This window comes from Cervus elaphus, chromosome 30, assembly GCF_910594005.1.
Source record: "Cervus elaphus chromosome 30, mCerEla1.1, whole genome shotgun sequence".
Taxonomy (NCBI): Eukaryota; Metazoa; Chordata; class Mammalia; order Artiodactyla; family Cervidae; genus Cervus; species Cervus elaphus.
The window spans coordinates 7,005,346-7,024,099 of NC_057844.1; positions in this window are offsets into that span (position 1 = coordinate 7,005,346).

Sequence of the window (18,754 nt, forward strand, 5' to 3'; positions counted from 1 at the left end):
TATGCATATTATAAAATGTACATAAGATTAACTTTTATTAATCTAGTAAGTTTATTTTTTCTCTTTTAGTCTCTACAGTTACTTGATTACATATAAGGGTTCCCTGCTTATGGACTACAATAAATTATGAAAAGTACAGTATTAGATTTAGGCTTGCAACCTGGCCCTCCATGTATTTTTGGCAAGTTTTGAAGTGTTTTTAATCCTTATTTGCTTTGGAAGAAAGGGAAATGATCAATGCACGTCAGGGAGTGACTGTGAACATTTATGAGGTGTTTTTAAGGTATCTGGAACGGGTAGCAATAATTATTTGTTTTTGTCCTCCTTGTGCTCTTCCTCATGAGTCCAAATAACTAGAAAAGCTATGGTTTCTTTGACTATTTAAAATTGTGTATAGTGGTAAGGGGAAAAGTTAGGCATTAATCTCAAAATAATATTGAAACATAACATATTAAAAACCTGCTCTGAAAGTTTGACTGAAAAAAATTAACAAAGGAACCTATTCTATATCTCCTCAAAAGGATGTAATATGAAAGAGGATGAGATCCAGATAATAGTGTAGAAAGACATAGAACTCACCTCCCCCAGTGAAAATATCAAAAATACATCTGAGGAACATACATACATATGAGGAACAACTCTCACTGAAAACAAAATGGAATCTGACAGGAAAGTTCCTGTGGAACAAAGGCTAAAGAAAGATCAACAGAGAATCAGGTAGGGAGGGAAGTAAACTGATCGAGTCCCCTGGAAGGAGAGTCAGAAGAAGAGGGCCAACAGACATCCTTCCCAGGAGCGAGCAATTCACACTACATGCTTCGTGCCCTGGGGTTCAACATTGGGAAGGTGAGTATCCTTGGCTGCTTGGAAGGCTGACGAGACCAACAAGAGGGCTGTGAGAAACCTGGACTCCACTCTTGAAGACTGTGTAAAAGTTTGCTTACTCTCAAAACAGGGAGGACAGAGCGGATTGAAACTGATGGGGATGCTGCTGATGTCCTGCGAAAGCCACAGCATCTGCTCAAGTCTGAACTCGGGGTGCTCCCTAGCCCTACTTGTTTCACTGTGTGTGATGTTGCTCAGTCGTGTCCAGCTCTTTGGGACTCCATGGACTGTAGCCTACCAGGCTCCTCCATCCACGGAATTTTCCAGGCAAGAGTACTGGAGTGGGTTGCCATTTCCTTACACAGCTCTAAACCGGGGTGACAGCTGTCACAGCCAAAGGGAGATCTCAGCTGGGAAAGACAATGGCATATCAGACCCGCAGCAGCATGTGAGCAGGTCCCGCTTCCCTTTGCAGTGAGAGCACTAGAGCTGAGATGGGAGGGAGTGCGTGAAGTTAAAGGCAATGGAGCTACCACAGAGCCGAAATCAGGGTTACTGCTCCAGCGTTTGAGAACCGACCCCAAACCCAATATGGTGCTGCTGGCCATTGAGTAGAGGGAAAACCCCAGTTTACACCTGGCCTTGACTCTAATCCCAACATCTCCAAACACATTTCTTAACAAGGTGATAGCTGCCAGCACATGCTGGGGAAAGACGTGACTCATGTTTGCATCAAATCCAGCTTACTCAACAAAGCAATAAAAAGAATCATACACCAGGATCAAGTTGGATTTACTGCAAGGATGCAAGGATGGTTCCTATCTACAAATATATTTCACTAACATAAAGAAATGACAAAGTGTTTGCAGAAATACACATATCAGACAAAATAGACTTTAAACCTAAGTTTGTAATACAAGTCAAACAAAGGGATTATATAATGTAAGTGGGATCAAAACAAAAAGAGGATATTTTGCTCATTTAACATATATCAGTTCAGTTTAGCCACTCAGTCATATCCAACTCTTTATGACCCTATGGACTACAGTGTACCATGCCTCTCTGTCTATCACCAACTCCCAGAGCTTGCTCAAATTCATGTCCATTGCTTTTGTGATGCCATTCTACTATCTCATCCTCTGTCATCCTGCTCTCCTCCTGCACTCAATCTTTCCCAGCATCAGGATCTTTTCAAATGAGTTGGTTCTTCGTATCAGGTGGCCAGAGTTTTAGAGCTTCAGCTTCAGCTTCAGTCCTTCCATGAATATTCACGACTGATTTCCTTTAGGATTGACTGGTTTGATCTCCATGCAGACAAGGTCTCTCAAGAGTCTTTTCCAACACCACAGTTCAAAAGCATCAATTCTTTGGTGCTCAGCTTTCTTAATGGCCCAACTCTCACATCCATACATGACTACTGGAAAAACCATAGCTTTGACTACAGGGACCTTTGTTGGCAAAATAATGTCTCTCCTTTTTAATATGCTGTCTAGGTTGGTCATAGCTTTTCTTCCAAGGAGTAAGAATCTTTTAATTTCATGGCTGCAGCCACCATCTGTAGTGATTTTGGAGCCCAAGAAAATAAAGTCTCTCAATCTTTCCATTGTTTCCTCATCTATTTGCCACGAAGTGAGGGGACCAGATGCCATGATACTAGTTTTTTAAATGTTGAGCTTCAAGCCAGCTTTAATAAACATACACCTCAATAAAAAAGCAAATACTAATAGATATAAGGGGACAATTGACAATAATAGCTGTTGTTTAATCACTAAGTTGTGTCCAACTCTTTTGCAACTGCATGGACTGTAGTCCACCAGCTCCTCCATCCATGGGATTTCCCAAGCAAGAATACTGGAGTGAGTTGCTATTTACTTTTCCAGGGAATTTTCCTGACACAAGGATTGAACCCACATCTTCCGCATTGGCAGGTGAATTCTATACCACTGAGCCACCATGGAAGCCCACAATAGTAGTAGGGGACTCTAAACCCACTTACCTCAAGGAGAGATTGTCCAATCAGAAAATCAATGACACAAAAGTCTTCATACATGACACAACATATCATTTGGATTTAATAGATATCCACAGGACTTTCCATTCAAAGCAGGATACACATTCTTTATAAGTACACATGGAATAGTTTTCATGATAGTGCACATGATAGGTCACAAAACGAGTCTCAACACCTTGAAAAAGAAATTATATCAAGCATTTTTTTTTTTTTCTGACCACAAGGGTATAAAACTAGAAGTTAACTTCATGAAGAAAAAAGGGAAAGCACAAATACATAGAGAGTAAAAAACTTGCTACTAAATGCTACAGTGAATTAAAAAGAAATCAAAGGGATTATACCTCAAGTACCTGGAGGAGAGCATGGTAACCCACTCCAGTATTTTTGCCTGGAGAATCACCATGGACAGTGGAGCATGGCAGGCTACAGTTCATGGGGTCACAAAGAGTCAGACATGACTGAGTGACTCAACACAGCACAGCACCTCAAGTGAAAGAAAAATTGAAACACAACTTCTCAAAGTCTACGGGAAACAGAAAAAGCAATTCTAACAGGGAAGTTGATAACAATACAGGTCTATCTCAAGAAACAAACAAACCAAATCTCAGATAAATAACTTAACCTATCAGCTAAGGGAATTAAAAAAGGAATAGCAAACAAAGTACATAGTCACCTGAAGGAAGGACACAATAAAGACCAGAGAAGAAGTAAATATAATAGAGACCAAAAACAACAGAAAAGATCAATTAAGAGTTTCTTAGAGAATAAAATATTTTATAAACATTTAGCAATGCTCATCTAGAAAAATAACTGATATCACTGAGGTACAAAAAATTGCAAGAGAATACTACAGTTTTATGCCAGCCAGCAAATGTGACAACTGAGAAGAAATGGACACAGAAGCACACAACCTTCTAAGACTGTATCAGGGAGAAATAGACACTCAGAACAGACTAATCACTAGTAGTAAAATTGAATTTGTGAATAAAAAAAAAAGAAAAGAAACTCTCAGCAAATGAAAGTCTAGGACTGGACAGCTTCAAAGGAGAATTCTACCAAACATAAAGAAAAGATAATACATATTCGTCTCAAACTAACTCCAAAAAAAGAAAAAAAATTGAAGAAAAGGGAAAACTTCCAAATTTGTTCAAAAAACCCCAAATTGTCAAAATAATCTTAAGTAAAAAGGAGAAAGCTGGGAGTACCATACTCTCTTCAGACTATAATACAAAGCTATACCAGCCAAACCAACATGGCACCAGCAAAAACCAGAGACATAACCAATAGAGCAGAAAGAAGAGCCAATAAATTAACCCATGTACTTATGATCAATTAATCTACAACCCAGAAAGAAAGAACAATACAACATAGAAAATGCAGTCTCTTCAAAAAGTGATGCTATGAAATATGGACAGTTAGTGCAAAAGAATGAAATTAGAACATTCTCTAACACCATATACACAAATAAGCTCAATATGGGTTAAAGCCCTAAATATAAGACCTAAACCCATTAAACGCCAAGAAGAGAATACAGGCAGAACATTCTTTGACATAAATCAAAGTGACTTTCATTGTCACTTTCATGCACATTATTTTAATTGGGTAATTATTAATTAATTAAGATATAAGAGTGAAGATATGTATATTAACTTCCATCCTTCTTGTCCCACTTTTCACCTCCTTCCCACTACTGAGTGAAAAAGAAAAAAATCTCTTTAATATTAGTGACATTCCCAATTAGGTCCTAAGATGTATTTGAAAGAACAATCTTAATTTTCACTTTCTTTGTGGTAGCAAAGATATCTATTAACCATTTTGTAGCTTTTGTCTCCACAGTTATGCATGACTGATCATTTGTGATTTTAAAGTATTACACATTATTTCTATATATACAAATCTTAAAGATATTTCTATAATAGTAATTCTTTCAAACATTTTATAATTAAAAACTTTATTTAGCATATTTAAAGCATTTTTTGAATATTTTAAGAACATACAGGCAGTTTATTTCATCTCTCAGTTTGACTGAAGAAAATGATTGGATTTATAATAGATCCAGGATACAGACGAGCTTCTCTGAGGGTTCAGATAATAAAGAATCAGCCTGCAATGCAGGAGACCTGAGTTTAATCTCTGGATCCTGTGTCACGGTCTTTGTAGACCGGGACCTGGGGACTGGAGTCAACGAGAAGAAGGATGCAGGGGACCCAAGTCTCAGGTGAAACAAGGTACTTTATTTGCAGGAACGCATACTTATGTATCTTCAATAAAATGATTACTCAGCCATTAAAAAGAATGAAATTCCACCAGTTGCAACAAAACGGATAGTCCTTTAAGTAACAGGTCACTGAAGAGAGTCGCTGAAGGGGGTCACTGAAGGGAATCCCAGCAGGTGCTCTTTCCCACGGTCTCAGTCCTGAGAACTGCGTGCAGCTCTGCTCCTTCCTGTTTTCCAGGAACTGATAAGGAACAGAGAGTCCTTGAGAAACGGCACACAGAGGAAGAAAACAACACATTGGACCCCTTAAAGTTGAACGTCCCCTGACACCCCTGGAGAAGGAAATGGCCACCCACTCCAGTACTCTTGCCTGGTAAATCCACGGACAGTGGAGCCTGGAGGCTACAGTCCATGGGGTTGCAAAGTGTCGGATACAACCGAACGACTTTCACTTTTCAGTGAAAAGTAATGTTATATCAGATCGATCATAAAGGTACTAATACATGATACAAAATTACTAGGTAATGGATGAACAAACTGAAAGGTGTGTAGGAAGGTTGTTTAATAATGTTCCTGTGGTTAACATTGGCAGCACTCTAATATCTACAAGGCAGTCTCCTTCGCTAAGAGTCAAGGGAGTGTCTATTGACTTAGAGTATTTTCCACTATTATATATTTCCTATTCAGCATTTTAGATGTGTTAAAAGGAGGGAAACCTGTTGGTCTTCTAAGGATACAGCTATCCCTCTCCAAAGTGTTACTTTTCATTGTAAATTTGTACATTTTTAATATTGTGTAAAGAATCAGACTTTGTGTGCTTGGTCAGTGTGAGTCTCCTCACTGTGAGCAGTACAATAATGAATTCAAATATTTGTGCTAGGCATCAAACTCTAAAAGAATTGCAATTTGGAATTATATAGAACATTAATGATGGAAGGAAGGAATAAAAACTTGAGACATATGGGAAAATTTTTTTTTCCATATTCTAGTGTGATTATTGTGTTGAAAAATGATAATGTATGAAGATTTTCAAAGAGGAGTAAGTTGCTTCATTATACATACTTAAAACATTTTAAAAAAATTCTTTATTGTGTTATAAAGCTTAAGTATTTAAAAGTTTTTGTGAAAGAGATTTAAAGCATCATTAATCATTAAAGTGCTAGCAAAATTATTAGAGCAATGAACTATTTGCCTGTAGGAAGTAACCATTTTTCTTCTATCAATTAGTGACATAAGAAGCACTTTAGACAAAAGCACATGGGAGATATTGGGGAAAACCAGAAAGATTATTAGAAAGGAATAATAATATAAAAAGAGTAATGAATGTTCACATTCTAACGTGGGCATGGGGAACAATATAAATGAACAGGAAGAATAGGATCAAGAATGCAGGTGGGATGAAAAAATACCAGCACACATAGTGAAGAAGCTGAAAGTTTCCTGTCTTATTTACATAGATATATTTCCATAGATAACCCATGAACTATATATTTAACACAGTTGAAATTGAACATTGAACTTGTCAGGAGATGTGGGTGCTGAATAATATCTATAATGAACTATGCTAATTCATAGTGATACAAAATGAATAAAATATGATCACAGTATTCCAGTGGTTCATAGGGTGATAATATTTATCTGGTTATAAAAATTGCAATATATAATTACATAATTATAAGGTATAACACAATGTGATGATGATGCAAGGTTAGCATCCTAGGAGATCATGAGTTAAGTATTTAGTATCTAACTTTTGGGATAATCAAGTACATATTCACAAAAACATTAAAACCATAGCTGAAATTTTAATGTAACTTGGAGTTCGCAAAACAGATAAGTCAAGAAGGTCAGATTACCTAGGAGAGTAATCCACCTACAACATCTGTTGTGCCATCAGGAGTTGATCCTGGTCCAAATGACCTGGCTAATATTATTTCCCTGTTTGATCTGACCACACTTCATGTGTATTCATCTTGAACTTGACACCTCAGTCAAACAGTGTGACTTTTTTAAATTAAGGCATATCATTCTTTACATTTTCTTAATTTTTTTTAGACTATGTTATCCTAATTTTTGGCTTCATGCCTTAGTAGAATTGTTTAGTTCCTTCACAGTAGATGAATGGGCTTTTTAAAGAAATTATTTATTAAACCATAGAATCACCCCTCCAAGAAGAACTATAAAAAATAAAGTTTACTGTATGAAATGAAAATTGTATTAAATAATTACATAAGAGCAACAATCTCTTCTCTCCCATTCCTATTATTCTTGTTTTGCAAAACCTGCATTGATTTACATCTTATTTAGTTTTCATTACTTGACGACTGTGTAACCACTAAAATTGATATAAAGAAATTCTGCATATGTATGAATTTGAGTAAATAATACCACCTACCATCAAAGGGGAAATAATGGAGTTATGATGAATCTGAGTTATGTTAAAGATACATTATCTCAATTTGCAAAGAGATTGGCAAATTATACACATTTGGTCTACCTTTTATTACAATTTCTTATGTGCCATTTACCTTTTATTTATAACACTGAGATTATATATATTTAGCAGAAATTCTTACAGTAACCTTTCCCTTTCTCCTCCCTGGCCTTTCTTCACATGAGTGTATAGTTTTTCTAGGTAACCTCATGAATACATAGGGATTGAAGTCTCGATTAATAGTTTACAATTGTCATCTGCCATAAATTTTAGGGAGTATAGCTTCTTTTTCCAACTTTGATGGTATCTTCTAGGACAACCAGTACTCTACTGCTCATTTTAGTGGAGTATAAAAGCAAGATGATATCTGAAATGTAATTACTTAACTAAACATTAAAATATTTTTTTCTGAACCAAGAAAAATAGTTATTTTCACATACTATACTTCTTCGGAAAGAAGATAAGATTTAAAAAATGAAAGTGTTATGTGTTGAACATGAGCTGTGCTTAGTCACTCAGTCTTGTCCGACTCTCTACGGCCCCATGGACTGTAGCTCACCAGGCTACTCCTGAAATTTTTCAGGGAAGAATACTGGAGTGGGTTGCCATTTCCTTCTTCAGAAAATCTTCCCAGCTGGGGATCAAACTGCCGTCTCCTGAGTGTCCTGTATTGGCAGCAGATACTATACCACTTGAGCCACCTGGGAAGCCCAATATATGTGTAGAATATATTTCTGAGTAATACCCCCTCAGTGAAATCAAAATAACTGAAAAAGATGGAGAAGTCAGCAATATCCTCTTGGAAACAAAGAGATTATTACAACTAAGGTTAATATTTACCCAAGGCTCATTTTATGCCAGACAATTTTCTAAGGACTTTATTGTCACACACACGCAGGTGTAAGTGAGCAGCACCAGATTCTCTATTTCATGGAAGAAACGACAGTGGTTTCGTTAATTAATTAGGTTGTTGGTATCACCCAGCTGACAATGAACAGAAGTCCTCTGATCTCATGAAGTCCAGCTCCAGACTCCAAGTTCTTAATCAAATGCTTTCTGATCTTTTAGGTATAATTAGACTTACTTTTATGGAAAAAGTACCTAAATAGTAAATGCTACTCTTTTCTACACCTTCCAGCCTTGAACCAGGATATATCTATGTTCAGAATATAAATGCAACTTTACTGTTAGCAACAGCCCTTAGCAGAAATATCGTCTTCCATCCTAGTAGTTTACCCAAAAGATTTTACCCAAAAGATCCTGAAAAATTTGCAGGATTATTCTGGACCTAAGATTTTTGATATGGAAGAAGACTGTATTATTGACACTGATGAATCTGAAGATAATGATGAACATCTTACAGGTTAGCATAGATGTTAACTTTGATTCTGATTGGTGCTGATTAGTTCTGAGATAACACTTTGTAAGTTCCTCTTTCCTGAGTCCTGGGCCCTGTGAAGCCCACACTGCTATTTCCATTGGATTTGCCTGGTGAACTGTGGGTATATATTTATATTGTTTGCATTTATGGTGTTTAAAATAAATAACATTCACAAAAAACAATGATTTCTTTTATACCTTTCCATTTTAATTTTTGTACATATTGATAAATTTTATCTCTTGCTAATTTTGTCTTATTTTCAAGCCTATACTCTCCAAGCATCTGTCTGAATAATTTGCTTATGTCAAGGCAACATTTACCATCTTTGGGAAGAAGCATCATATCTTTTTCATGGTAGAATAAGATATTTAATATCTGTCACACATGGGAGGGAGGCTTAAGAAGGAGGGGATATATGTACACTTATGGTTAATTCATGCTGTTGTTGTAGGCAGAAATCAACACAACATTGTAAAGTAATTATCCTCTAATTAAAATATATATTTTTAAAAAAAAATAAATGACATCTGTCATAGTTTAACCAATCAAAACATCATATAAACATTTTATATTTCTAAGAACAATTCCTTAAACTTCCACCATTTACCAGTCAAGAGTCACAAACAAATAATTTAAGGGCCAAAGGCAAAAATAAAGCTAATATTTATTTACCCTGGCTTATTTCATCTTTACACTGGTAATTGTTAGAATATTAAGTCGAAATCTGTTCTCTGATTTTCAGCTGTGGATTTAATTTCTGATGCCTGAGGTGAAGGAAAACCAAATTGTTTCAAATGATGTCTAACTTGGCATCACTGTTAATATTTCAAATTTAAACTTTAATAACTCTGTATCTAAATTTTATTTTAATAATAATAGTGTTTTATAATATGCAAAAATAATAAAAAATATAATCATGCACTTTGCTCTATAAAAGCAGATTGCAATATTATTATTGATACTCACTGCAAGATGTGTACCATTGATACTAATTTTTAGATCAAGTACCTCATGAATACATAGGTGAGAAAACTGACTGTTGGAGAGTCCTGATGAAATTTTCCCATTTTTTTACTGCAGGATAGTGAGATTGCAGTTTGTGGAAGAAAACATGAACTTGCTAAAAAAGTCACTCTTTTCATTAAAAGGAAAAAAAGTCCTCTTATTTTCTTAGTGAAAAGGCAGAGATCTTTGTAGAAATTGAAATTCTTCTTTACACACACACACACACACATTACTAAAAGGGAACTACTTGCTTTGTTGTTGTTGAGATCTTGGATGAGCCGGGCCTCTTTTTGTTTTAGGAGTGAAGGATTCAGTGATACAGGCTTAAGAGAATAGCTCACTGGAAAGCTCATATGAGATCAAGTTCATACGGAACCTGGTTGCTCCTGTGAAATCATCAGGGCTCAATGTCTCAGATTCTCAGCTCTTTTCCCAAGTACAGCATCACACAGGGAGAGAATGTTGCTATGAGGTAGTAATGCAGAGATCAATTAATTTAAGGCTTTCACTCTGTCCTCTTAAAATAAACTAAAATAACTAAAAGATGTGCCCTTTATTACAATTCCCAGAGAGCTGCCAAAATTGGGCTGCATGGGACCCTTGGCTGGAGCCTCTTGCCCTAGTTAAGGGTATTGCTGGCTAAGGGGATAAAAATGCTCTCATCCCTTTTGGTGACATCTTCCCAGGTGGTGCTAGTGGTAAAGAACATCCTGCCAATGCAGGAGATGTAAGAGGTGTGGGTTCAATCCCTGGATCAGGAAGATCTCCTGGAGGAGGGCATGGAAACACACTCCTAGATTTGTGCTTAGAAAATGCAATGTACAGAGAAGGCTAGCGGGCTAAAGTTCATAGCATCACAGAGTCAGGACGGGACTGAAGCAACTTAGCACGCTTGTATGCCCGTCCATCCTCAAAGTCAGAGGTGAAGTGAAGTCTGCAAAGCTAGAATGATGTCTACACAACTGGCATGAGAATGAGTTAGAAATGTTGTTTACCAGGGAAAATCACAATACTTTCATAAGAGTGTGAAGGAATTAAACAAAGGCAAGTAAGAAAAATGTTCACTATAACTCTTTTTATTGAGTCTTTAATAAGGATGTGATGCTTGGAGAAATTATGAAGCTTGCTTAAAGCCCCACCACTTGCCATGGCTAGAATCCTTCTCACCCCACCCCACAATCCAATCTTCTGGTTCTTTAGTACAATATTATATACACAATGTTATACAACGCAGGACTGTGCTACCACTTGTCCTGAAGTTCTCATCTTTCATCAGCTTTTCTCAAATGCTATAAATGGTAGATAAAGACAACGATTAATTAGACATCATCTTAGATGCATGGTTTTGTCTCTAGCAAGACAAAACACTTTCACAGCAACAACTAAGTAAGACAGAAGATTATGTAAAAATTTGTGTTTTTCAAAACACTGTAGATTAAGAAGGCAAGATGAACAAAATAAAAAAGAAAACTTGTTAGTTCTTGTCAGAATGTTTCTGTCCCTAGGATCATTTGAATGAAAAGGGGGGAAACTTTATCTGAGAAAAGTAAGGTAGACTTACTCTAGGTAGATTAATCAGCTGTGGGAAAGAAGACATCAAATCTTGTGATGCCCATGTGGTCTGACATGCTGGGTTGGCAACTCAATTGGATTCAGTTCATTCACTCAGTGGTGTATGACTCTTTGCAACCCCAAGGGGTGCAGCATACCAGGCTTCCCTGTCCTTCACCAACTCCCAGAGTTTGCTCAATCTCATGTCCACTGAGTCGGTGATGCCATCAACCATCTTACCCTCTGTCGTCCCCTTCTCCTCCCACCTTCAATCTTCCCCAGTATCAGGGGTTTTTTTTTCCAATGAGTGAGTTCTCCACATCAGGTGGCCAACTTCTTGGAGCTTCAGCTTCAGCATCGGTCCTTCCAAAGATTATTCAGGACTGATCAAAGGTTGCTGCTGTGAGTCGTATGTTACACCAGGATTCTTGACCTCCAGAGGAGAGGATTTTGATCTGGGGTCAGAGACGAGACTTGACTACTTGGAGCTCTTTTGTGTAGCAAAGTTTTATTAAAGTATAATAAAGCTAGGGAAACTTTTGACATAGACATCAGAAGGGGGCAGAAAGAGTGCCCCCTTGATAGTTTTTAGAGAGGTGTTTTACATGTGTTAGAAAGCTGTTAATCAGATAGAGAGACACCTCAAGGCTTAGGAAGTTTCACCAGGCCCCTCTCCTACAATATGCATTTTTGAGACAGGATGCCATGAGGTGTATCATCCCCCGGCCATAAACTATTTAACAGGAATAGTGGTTTGTTGACCCATTATTGGCCCAAGGTTTGAGAAAAGGAAAAAAAAAAAAAGTTAGTCTTAGACAGAACCATTTTGAACAAAGGAAACTTCTAAAGCAAATACATAGTTTCAATAACATAGCTTAAGAAAAACATTTCCATGTGAAAAATGTATTGATTAACTCAAGGCAGAACCAGGTATCATCAACATAGAATTAAAAGAAGCCTCTTTTAATTTTGTGTTAAAGAAGTAAAAAAAGCCTGCCACTTGCAGTTTCTTTCCTTCTGCCCCTTGGGGACCTCTGGCCTTCCTGCCTGTTACCCTCTCATTACCCCCTTTTCATTTAGGAGTATTATGTTGCCTAGGGAAAGGGACGATGCTTCTTTCATTCCATAACTGCTTCCAAGCTGACAAGGGGCGTTGTCCCTAAATTGGTGAGACAACACATTTTCCTAACCCTCATATTGACAGTCTGTGATCCAGAGGCCTCAAGGAGTAGTTGGAGGAAGCTGTGTCACTCGTAGGAGTTTGGACAACCATTTGTAATTTAAAAAACTTCATGTGGCTAGAAACAAATCCAGCTACACAGTTACAGATGCATGGAGCAAAAACAGAACAATCAGGGTTATTACAATTAAGATAGTTTTCCACCATGGGGAAATGTCTCCAAAGGTAAAGCAAATGAGGCTTCAGGAGTATCCATAGCCTGAATCAGCATGTTCATGTGTTTAGTAAAGTGAGTAACATTAGTGCTCATATCTTTTATATATGTACAACATTGGGTATGAATAATGGCACAAATTCCTCCTTGCGTGACTGTTAGAATATCTGAGGCCAATCTGTTTTGTAAAACCACATTTATAATTCGTATTTGTTCAGCATTAAGGGCTGAAATAGTTTTTTGAGAATAGTCACAGTATCATCTCATAGCATAACTTCTGTGGTTCCCAGAGAGGGAATGACTATTGCAGTCAAATAATCATACCAGTGAAATACAGACCTCGTCCAATGAGTTCTAAGGTGTGGCAAATTAGCAGGCTTCTCCGGAATCTCTGAAAATATGAAGCCATGAGTAAAAGCTAGACCTAAGGTGAATCTCCCTATCCAGCCAGGGGGACACCACACCCATAGGTCAGAGTCCCATAGTGAGTAGGTCCTGTTTGGAGCAAGCCAGTGTGACTGAGGGATCCAGTCCCAATCAGTGTCTAGCCAGGCAAAAGGAGGGCCTGTACTGGGGTAAGGAAACACAGGAATGATTACATTGCTTATTCCTTGAGGCAAAAACCCAAATTGTTTCCAGTCATTATTATTAAGCTGTCAGCTAATTCTGGGGATGGCTCTATTTGTCACCAGCATATGGGGGCACTAGACATTAGGTGTCCCTTTTCAGGAGTTAGCCATCTGACCTCATTCCATATTTGATAAACATCATGTGAAAAACCATCATATCTAGACCTATTTGTCTTTTTATGTGCAGCACAATAGTCATTAAACCAACATAAAGTATAATCAAAGTTAAAAGTCACATTATATACATAGTTAAGGTAAAAGTGTTACACCAGTCCATTTTAGGATTGTTAGATGTCATCAGATTAAGAAGAGACATCACATATGATTGCTGTTGGTGAAGGTAGTTACAAACTTGGAGAAAGTCCTTTCCCTGAAGTGGAGATGCCCACCATGGGAAGCCTTCTGCCAATGAGGATAGGGGTGCTCCACAGACCCGGCAATTAGACCAACTGTGGAATGCAGCATATGAATGAGCTCAGGCCAGGAAGGCATCTTGAGGGTCAAACAGGCTCAGGATTTTTGGAGTCAGCAGAAGCCGGCCCATATAGATTATCTGGTCCTTCTGAAAAGTGAAAAAGTGAAAGCATAGAGAATAAAGACATAAAATGACATTGCTTACTCTGAGGGTCAGGATGCCACTTTTTAACTGGAACGTGGTACACCCATGAATCAATTCCTGGCACCTTGACAGCTGTGTGAGAAGAAAGAATAACCTGGAAAGGGCCTGCCCAGAGGGGCTCAAGAGATTGGCCCCCTCCCTGCCCCCCAGATCCCAATGTCTTTCTCAGGACCTTGGCTCCTGGCTCAATCAGTGGCTTGTTCGACTCAGAGGCTGGGTCACTGCCCAGAGTTCTCATAATGTCTGTTGAAAAGCTCAAAGTTGAGTTGTATAGCAGTGACTGATATTTAAGAAGCCAATCGTCTGTCATCCAAATATTAACTTTAGAGTTTAAGATTCCGCTCACATCGTGAGAAGTCAGTACAGTAAGATTTCACCCATTAATAAACTCAAGAGCTTCAGGTACCAGTAAAAGCAATAGCAGAAACTACCCTTAGACAATGTGGCCACCCACGTGCCACTACATCTAATATTCTACTCAGGTATTCTATAGGTTGCTGGTGAGGCCCTTGGGGTTGTGTCATAACTCCCATGGCCATACCTTTTCTTTCAGTGACAAACAAATTAAACTCTGACCCTGTGAGCAAGCTCAAAGCAGGAGCTTTCAGGAAAGCAGTTTAAAGAGCCTTAAAATCCTTTTGAGTATCTGGAGACCAAACCAACTTGTCAGTTTGGGCTTGTTGAGTTTCACTTATAAGTTTATATAAAAGCTGGGCAAGTGCCCCATAATCTGTAATCCAAATGTGGCAGTAGCATGGGATGCCCCCAAATCCTCTCAACTGTCTTAAAGTCATAGGTAGGGGGTGGTTTAGTATAGGCTTAATTCTCTTGGGGACTGTGGCCCTCATTCCTTTGGATATGATTAGGCCCATATATTTAACAGATTGTTGACAAAACTGTGCCTTTTCCCTTGATGCCTTTTAACTGCAGCCAGTCAAAAAGTTTAGGAAGTCTTCTGAGGCTTGCAAGCAAGCTTCTTCTGTCTCAGCACAGAGCAGAATATCATCTACATAGTGTAACACTACTGTCTCAGGGCTATTAAAGTTTTGTAGATCCCCTGACAAACTCTGTTCAATTAAGTGAGAGATGTCACAAAACCCCTGGGGCAAAACTGTCCAGGTTCACTGAGAAGCTGGCTGGGTAGGGTCTTCAAAAGCAAATAAAAAGTGGCTTTCTTCTGCCAATGGTATAGAATAGAAGGCATCTTTTAAATCAATTACTGAAAAATATTTGGCTTGTTCAGGAATTTCAGACAATAGAGTATAAGGATTGGGTACCATGGGAGGGAACGAAACCACAGTCTCATTTACTATTTGTAAATCTTGAACTAGCCCCCATTTATCATTTGACTTTTTCATAACCAAAATAGGAGTGTTGCATGGACTATTACAGGGAATTAATAGCTCCTGCTCCTTCAAATTTTCAATGATAGGTTTTAACCCTTGCTTAATCTTGAGTTTTAGAGGATACTGTTTTTGATGTGGAAATATGTGTGGGTCTCTGAACTTGATAACGACAGGAATAGTATTATGTGCTCAACCCACAGTTTTCCCATCAGTCCACACTCTAGGATTTACAGTTTGTTCAATTAATGGGAGAGAAACAGAGGGCTCCATTTTCATGAACACAGAGGCATGGACCTTGCTCAGTATATTCCTCCCCAAAAGGGGTGAGGGAAATTCTGACACAATCAGAAACTCATGTGAAAACAGCACAGAGTCTCAGTTGCAGCTTAGAGGACAACAGAAATAATAACATATGGCTCGTCCAGACAGTCCCATTGCAGTAGTGGATTGGGGAGAAAGTGGGCCAAGAGCGTCAATAAGCACAGAGTTGTCCTGATGTCCCGAAGGAAATCAAATGATTAGCCCCCCACAGTTATTAATACCCAGGGTTCCTCAGGTGTAATTAAGATGGAATCTTGTGTGGGGACCCCCGGACAGCTTCAGTCCTGATTGTCCTGAGAGTCCAACCTCTGGGGCTTATGCCTCTGAGGGCAGTCTCTCCTCCAGTGTGGTCCTTTATAGACAAGACATGGACCTGGAGGCAGCTTAGAAACTGAGGACAATCCCACTTGAGGTGCCCCTCCTTCCCACAGTAATAATAAATCCATCCCTTTCCACCAGGGTCCCTCTGGGCACTTTTGTCTCAGGTTGTCTCAGAATGGTCCTGACCACCATTCTTAGGGCTTCAGTCTGTTCCTTGGTCTTTCTCTTCCTTTCTTTCTCCTCATATTCCCTGATGTAATAGACTGTCCAAGCCAGTTACAGTAAATTATCTGAAGATTGATATTGTCAAGATACCTGTTTTAGTAGCTTACAGTGGATATCTAGAGCTAGTTGAATGAAAAATCTATCATTTAAGATCACTCTTCCCTCTTCACTTTCAGGACCAATCTCAGTGAGTCTGTGAATGGCTTCTTGCAGTCTATCTAAGAATTTACAAGACACATCCTTCTTTTCCTGTTCTATCTTTACCAGTTTGGCATAGTTTAAAGTCTTATCATGAGCTCACATGAGTCCTTCAAGAATACATCTGACAAAATGACTCTGATCCCATCTTCTTTTAGCTGTGTTCTAGTCCCAGTTCAGTTCTGTTCAATCACTCAGTCATGTCTAACTATTTGAGACCCCATGGGCTGCAGCAGGACAGACCTCACTGTCCATCACCAATTCACGGAGCTTACTCAAACTCATGTCCATCAACATGGGGATGCCATTCAACACTCTAATCCTCTTTCATCCCCTTCTCCTGCCTTCAGTCTTTCCAGCATCAGAGTCTTTTCAAATGATTCAGTTATTCGCATCAAGTGGCTGAAGTATTGGAGTTTTAGCATCAGCATCGGTCCTTCCAATGAATATTCAGAACTGATTTCCTTTAGAATAGACTGGTTGGATCTCCTTACAGTCCAAAGGACTTCCAAGAGTCTTCTTCAACACCACAGCTCAAAAGCATCAATTCTTCGATGCTCCGCTTTCTTTACAGTACAACTCTCACATCCATACATGACTACTGGAAAAACCATAGCTTGGACTGGACGGACATTTGTTGGCAAAGTAATGTCTCTAAATTTTAATATGCTATCTAGGTTGGTAATAACTTTTCTTCCAAGGAGCAAGTGTCTTTTAATTTCATGACTGCAGTCACCACCTGCAGTGATTTTGGAGCACCCCAAAATAAAGTCTGTCACTGTTTCCATTTTTCCCTATTTATTTGCCAAAAGTGATGGCACCAAATGCCATGATCTTAGTTTTTTGAATGTTGAGTTTTAAGCCAACTTTTTCACTCTCCTCTCTCACTTTGATCAAGAGGCTCTTTAGTTTAGTTTTTTTTTTTTTTTCCTACCTTTCTGCCATAATGGTGGTATCATCTGCATATCTGAGGTTATTTTATTTCTCCCGAAATCTTGATTCCAGTTTGTGCTTCATCCTGCCTAACATTTCTCATGATGCACTCTGCATATAAGTTAACTAAGCAGGGTGACAATATACAGCCTTGTTATTCCTTTCCTGATTTGGAACCAGTTTGTTGCTCCATGTCCAGTTCTTACTGTTGCTTCCTGACCTGCATACAGATTTCTCAGGAGGTGGGTTGGGTGCCCTGGTATTCCCGTCTCTTGAAGAATTTTCCACAGTTTGTTATGATCCACACAGTTGAAAGCTTTGGCATAGTCAATAAAGCAGAAATAGATGTTTTTCTGGAACTCTTCTTGCTTTCTTGATGATTGAACCGATGTTGGCAATTTGATCTGTGGTTCCTCTGACTTTTCTAAATCCAGTTTGAACATCTGGAAATTCATATTTCATGTACTGTTGAAGCCTGGCTTAGGGAATTTTGAGCATTACTTTGCTAGCACGTGAGATGAGTGCAATTGTGTAGTAGTTTGAGCATTCTTTGGCATTGTCTTTCTTTGTGATTGGAATGAAAACTGACCTTTTCCAGTCCTGTGGTCATGGCTGAGTTTTCTAAATTTGCTGGCACATTGAGTGCACCACTTTCACAGCATCATATTTTAGGATTTGAAATAGCTCAACTGGAATTCCATCACCTCCACTAGCTTTGTTCATCGTGTTGCTTCCTAAAGCCAAATACTTCGCATTCCAGGATGTCTGGCTTTAGGTGAATGATCACACCATTGTGATTATCTGGGTAGTGAAGATTTTCTTGTATAGTTCCTCTGTGCATTTTTGCCACCTCTTCATAGTATATTCTGCTTCTGTTAGGTCCATACCATTTCTGCCCATCTTTACATGAAATGTTCCCTTGGTATCTCTAATTTTCTTGAAGAGATCTCTAGTCTTTCCCCTTCTTTTGTTTTCCTCTATTTCTTTGCATTGATCACTGAAGAAGGCTTTGTTATTTCTCCTTGCTATTCTTTGAAACTCTGCATTCCGATGAATATTCTTCCTTTTCTCCCTTGCCTTTTGCTTCTTTTCTTTTCACATCTGTTTGTAAGTCCTCCTCAGATAACCATTTTGCCTTTTTGCATTTCTTTTTCTTGGGGATGGTCCTGATCCCTGCCTCCTGTACAAATGTCACAAACCTCCATCTATAGTTCTTCAGGCACTCTGTCTATCAGGTTTAATCACTTGAATCTATTTGTCACTTCCACTGCATAATCATAAGGAATTTTATTTAGGTCATGCCTGAATGGTCTAGTGTTTTTTCCTACTTTTTTCAATTTGAG